The sequence below is a fragment of the Tupaia chinensis genome, unplaced genomic scaffold, assembly GCF_000334495.1.
Source record: "Tupaia chinensis unplaced genomic scaffold, TupChi_1.0 Scaffold000113_1, whole genome shotgun sequence".
NCBI classification, from domain to species: Eukaryota; Metazoa; Chordata; class Mammalia; order Scandentia; family Tupaiidae; genus Tupaia; species Tupaia belangeri.
Window position 1 is genome coordinate 6,573,112 of NW_006159577.1, and position 6,000 is coordinate 6,579,111.

At 38.9% G+C, this 6,000-nt stretch overlaps 1 long non-coding RNA gene across 3 annotated transcripts in view; it reads left to right on the forward strand.

Moving 5' to 3' along the window:
* The window catches only part of LOC102488615 (uncharacterized), a 32,180-nt gene that overhangs the window by 24,169 nt on the left and 2,011 nt on the right, over positions 1 to 6,000 (forward strand). For 2 of the 3 annotated variants that reach the window (XR_003548657.1, XR_333904.3), the window contains exon 3: positions 945 to 2,111. This is a non-coding gene — a long non-coding RNA (uncharacterized LOC102488615). Of the gene's footprint in view, positions 1 to 944; positions 2,112 to 6,000 lie in introns of those variants that run through there. The other variant, XR_001370044.2, reaches the window with a different exon arrangement.

Consider the following 6,000-nt stretch of genomic DNA (forward strand, 5'->3'; position numbering starts at 1 on the left):
TTCTACAGAGTTGCTAATTTCTTTCATAATGTCACCTTGTGGCAAAGCTGACAGTGCTAATGAGATAATGCTTCTTGTGATCGCCCCTCCCCCACAAAGCAGTCATATCTTGTAATCGCGTCTCAGAAACTATTCACACAAAATCACTTGAAGTACTTATGGGGACTGTAGTGTAAAGATAGATTTGCGCTATGAGTGTGAAATTCAATTTCTGTGTTTTCAGCTGATCGTCCAAGTATAAGAAGGCTTTCTCTGTGTTTAATGGAGCCATTTGTCTCTGGATACAAGCACTAATGTGACGTGACTTGTGTGGACTGGGTTCTGCCTTTTTTCTCTGGCATGAGCACACAGTAAACAAACAGAAGTGCTCTGGAATTAGTGAGAAGCACAAATGGCCCCATTTTTTCCATAAAGCTGGTGAATCTCCAGGGAGCTGCAGGAATGAACCAAGCTGTATATTTTCATTGTCAAGGCACTTAGATTCCCGATCTAGCACATTCCTTTTTTTGTAGTTCCTAATTCTGGCTATAGGACTTGTTAAAACTACAAATACCTGGACTTTAGACTTAGGAGAAAGTCTGGCCAGGATGAGAGATCTCTCCTAGTAATTTTACTGAAATGACTACTGCTTGTGTTATTATTGTTTCAATTTCTTACGTAGAAATTTGCAAAAGACTTTAGAGTCATTTTATACAGGAAAACAAGAGCTGACTGACTGTTGCTGAAGAGTGTTGAAAAATTGCTGACAACTAAAGATTCATTCTGATGAGGAAGTAAATAACCAAAACTAATTATAGAAATCCAAGAGATGATGTTTGTGTACAATGATGATGGTAGTTAACACTGCATGATACTTTCTTTGTTCTAAGAGGTTTTTATCATTTAACCCATTTAAATGTTAATTACCTGAGGAGATGGGTATTACTATTCTTCTTCTTTTACAGATGCAGAAACCAAGACATAAAGACCTACTCCAGTGGTCCCCTTATGCCAAAGTCTGCTCCAGATCACAAGCTGAGAATACTTGAGCCACTCATAGTCCTGGGATAGTCCCTGAAACTCAGCTCACAATGACCAATCCTGGGCTCCACCTCTATTCTTAGCTGTGCGTATAGATCTTCACTTAATGCTTTCTGAACATGCACATCTTCATCTGTATAGCAGGGACAAATAGTACCTACTTCTCAGGTGATTACGATTATTAAATAAACTAAGTAGAGCTTTCGACATCATACCCTGACACAGTAAAGGCCCTATATCTATTTGTTGCTGACCACCTCTCAGATATTCATGACTATTAAACAGACTATTGCTTAGCATAGTGTTCATCATACCCGAAGAAGTTCATGTGTTCCCTGCTACTCCCTCATCCTTCTGCTGTCATTTGGTCCTTGTTCTTTGCCTAACCTCAGTGAGGAGTCTTCTGGGGAGCCATGTTACCCAGACTGAGTTTTCTCACCTTCACCCCAAACAGTGCAGGGGAACCAGCCATTGCACTATTTCCTTAGAACAAAGAGAAAAAGTGTGGTAAGATGAGATCCATTGTGGCCCCTGCTGAATGCATGCTGGCATTGAGCACCAAGAAAGTCAGTCTGTGGGGGAAACCTCAGAGTGGGAGGAATTCTCTTCAGTGATTTAGAGCAGAGTGAAAAATGTGATATATCAGGGCCAACTTGGCTAGTGGGCTTAGTGGTCAGGGCCCATTGTAGTTTTAGGGACCCATGAACAAGTGTTAATTTCTCTTAAAATCAAAATGGAAACAATGAATATTCAATTTGCCTGAAACCATTACAATCATATTAATAAATATGTTTTTGTTTAGGAAAGGAACCGTGTTTGATAGGGACAAAATGGTAATATGCTGCTTAGAATGTGTGACCTGGAGGTCAAGTATCTAAATGACAAAACAAGAGTTAGGCTTTCTTTCAAGAGGAGCTGGAATTCTTCTATTTGGAGCTCCCATGAGGAGAAGCAGGGGAGGCTAAGAAATGTGAAGAGGAGAGAGTATTGGGGAAAAGGTGTGGAGGTGTGGATAGGAAGAGAAGCTCTTGAGATGGGGGGGCTGGGGCTAAGGGGATGCAGGAAGAGTCATAGGAGAGTCCTCTTGGGGTAGGAGACCATTTCAAGAACAGGGAGCTTGGTTAATTTTGCAACTGTCTGTGAGACTGCAATATTATTCTTTCTCTTCCCCTTCAACTTACCGGTAAAGTTGATTCTACTAGTAAATGTTTTATGTGAGTAGAGTTTAAGGGAATAAATTTTAAAAACTCAAACAGAGCTAAGTCCGAAGTTGACATAGTGGTACACAATCAGTACACCCTACAGCAAGAGCCTAGGAGCAGGACTGGTGGCCTGGAGACCCTGAGCCTGTCAGTAATTGCAGCAGTTGTGGCAATAGCCTTGAGTTAGGGATTCAGAGGCAATCTTGCCTAGACTACCAAGGCATGGCAAGGTCCTGTCCATCATCAGAGTCACATATATCTCTTATTTTCTGCTTTCACAGTTGCCTCTTTGATTCCTAATTATGTTCATATATAACATACTAGGCATCTCTGAGTGTGAGTTATTCTCAGTGGGGAGATGGCCTTCATAAAGACCAAGTCTCTCAAGGCAGGGATGGAAGCCAGGAGAATGAAGACCTGAAACATGAGTGTGAACCGTGATTCCGTTTTAAATCTATGGGAACCATTATGCCAACTGCTGGTCCATAAATACATAAATGCAACGGACCCAAACAGAATCAACCCAAGAAGATCTTCTCCAAGACATATTATAGCCAGATTAACCAAAACCACAGACAAATATAAGACTGCTAAAAAGTCAGAATCCTGGGCTTGTTCTCTTATCAATTTCTGGTTGAAAGAGTCAGAGAAGACTGGCTTATACCACACTGAATCTTTCTCCTAAAGTTATTATAGAAAGATGCAAAAAAAATTGCAAAGGAAATTACCTTTTCAATGAAATGCAATGTTATTTATTAATATATGTGTACCACCTAGAATAATTTTAGCTAAACTCACCAGTGGTATGCCCCATACTTTTTAGAATCTTCACCTTATTTAATCTTTACTACACTAAGAATTATTATCTCCATTTTGCAGATAAGAAACTCAGCAAAGTTTAATGATTTGTCAAAAATATAGACCTAATAAGTGGAGAAGCAGTTATTTCAATTCAGGCAACCTGAGGTCAGGAGGAATGTTAATTGCATGACCTCACAGAAAGTGAAGAGAGGGAATTGTCAATCACTGTTAGTGATTTCTGGTCATTGGCTAGACTTTTAGATCATTTTCTCAACCCACATCCTCTAATGGTTATCTCTATATCTCCATAGATACCTGCATTTGTCTGTTTTAATGGGTATTTACTCAGTTAGAAATTGTATAAAATTTATCTCAAACTAGTTATGCAAAAAATTTATTGACTCACATGACATCTCATTTAATCTAAGATACATCATTATTTTATGTATCACTAAGAAAAATACTGCTGATTTAATTATGTTGTCTCCAAGACATATTATAGCCAGATTAACCAAAACCACAGACAAATATAAGACTGCTAAAAAGTCAGAATCCTGGGCTTGTTCTCTTATCAATTTCTGGTTGAAAGAGTCAGAGAAGACTGGCTTATACCACACTGAATCTTTCTCCTAAAGTTATTATAGAAAGATGCAAAAAAAATTGCAAAGGAAATTACCTTTTCAATGAAATGCAATGTTATTTATTAATATATGTGTACCACCTAGAATAATTTTAGCTAAACTCACCAGTGGTATGCCCCATACTTTTTAGAATCTTCACCTTATTTAATCTTTACTACACTAAGAATTATTATCTCCATTTTGCAGATAAGAAACTCAGCAAAGTTTAATGATTTGTCAAAAATATAGACCTAATAAGTGGAGAAGCAGTTATTTCAATTCAGGCAACCTGAGGTCAGGAGGAATGTTAATTGCATGACCTCACAGAAAGTGAAGAGAGGGAATTGTCAATCACTGTTAGTGATTTCTGGTCATTGGCTAGACTTTTAGATCATTTTCTCAACCCACATCCTCTAATGGTTATCTCTATATCTCCATAGATACCTGCATTTGTCTGTTTTAATGGGTATTTACTCAGTTAGAAATTGTATAAAATTTATCTCAAACTAGTTATGCAAAAAATTTATTGACTCACATGACATCTCATTTAATCTAAGATACATCATTATTTTATGTATCACTAAGAAAAATACTGCTGATTTAATTATGTTGAACTATTGATTGTAAGATACATTCAATTTCAGAAATGTTAAAAATGTAAAAAAAAAAAAGATGGAATAGGATGTCAGCAAAAAAGGTAAAGTCAGGACCTCTCCATAAAAGCAGTAGAGACAAAATTGTCAGAAGAAATTTTTTCAGACCTCTGGAAATTAAGCAAAATCTTGTAGAAACCTAGGAATATTTATTGTAAAAAGCAAAAGAGAGACTGGCCTGGTGCATACTGATGTATGGAGAATAATTAATGCAATGACTAAGAATAAATAATACTTACCAGTTATTTTGGTATCCCTTCATTCAGTCAGGCTGACACACAAAATCAATGATCACAATAAAGATTTTTTTGTTTCGTTTTAGAGAGTTTTTTTGCTATAGGGTGTATTCACTCCCTGGAAAAACAGAGACAGAAAGTGAGAAATCACCCCCGGGGGGGGATGGCCACACTGCAATCCCTTCTCTATTCTCCTCTTGGGATCTTGAGCATGCACGTACACATGCCTAGTGTGAGTTTAAGCTACCAGGTCTGGTACTCAAATCGCAGTCAACAACGTAGGAGTCTAATGACATAACCATTAAGCCATCTGCTGGTCCTAAGATTTCTTTATTTCTTTATAACTATTTGACAGATGAAAAAACAGGTTCAGAAAAATTAAGTAACTTGCCCAAGGTTACATGTTAGTAAGTTACAGAGCCATGTTTCAATCCAAACCTATCTAACTCTGCAATCACGTACCAGCATGTAATTCCAAAACCTGAAGATAAGTGCTTGCCACCCTAACTTCAGATGCTTTTTCAGATACTATCACTGTCTAAAGCTAAATCTACTCATATTTGTTCACTGAATCTTACTTGTAAGAAGTACTATGTACAAATTCTCACACTGGGTCTATTTTACCTCTAAAATCTTTGGAGATGCTGTTGTTCATCACAAATGGGGGAAGAGAGGAAAGGGAATTAGCATCTAATAGGGAGTGGCCAGGGATGCTGCTAACTGTTGTATAAGTCAGGCTGACACACAAAATCAATGATCACAGGGACCAGCAGTTAGCGGTAATGGCTATGTCGCTGGACTCCCACGTAGTCGACTGTGGTTTGCGTCCCAGACCTGGTGGCTTAAAACTCAAGCCAGGTGCATGTGCGTGCGTGCCCAGGATCCCAAGAGGAGAATGGAGGAGAAGGGATTGTGGCACGGCCATCCCCCCTGGGGGGTGATTTCTCGCTTTCTATTTCTCGGTCTTTGTCTGTCTGGCAGCGCACGTGCCCTATAGTGAAAATCTCTCCAAAAAAAAAAAAATCAATGATCACAATAAAGATTTTTTTGTTTCATTTTAGAGAGGTTTTTGCTATAGTGTGCATACACCCTTTGGAAAAACAAAGAGAGACAGAAAGTGAGAAATCACCCCCTAGGGGGGATGGCCACACCGCAATCCTTTCTCCTCTATTTTCCTCTTGGGATCTTGGGCACGCACATACATATGCCCAGGATAGCAACCCAAGATAAAGAATTATCCAACCCCAAAAGTCAATAGGGGAGAGGTTGATAACTCCTAGATTCTAAGTCAAAAAAGAATAAACATACCATTTCCGTCCTTCCAGTCCCCCAGGCTGTGCAGCATTTGCCAAGGAAGCAAAGTACAGTCTTGGCACCAGACACCAAGTACTCATTCTGAAATGAATGGCTTCTCAAGGGGCCCACTGGGTAGGGGAACCAGATATTTTTCCCTACCAAGCAGAACACT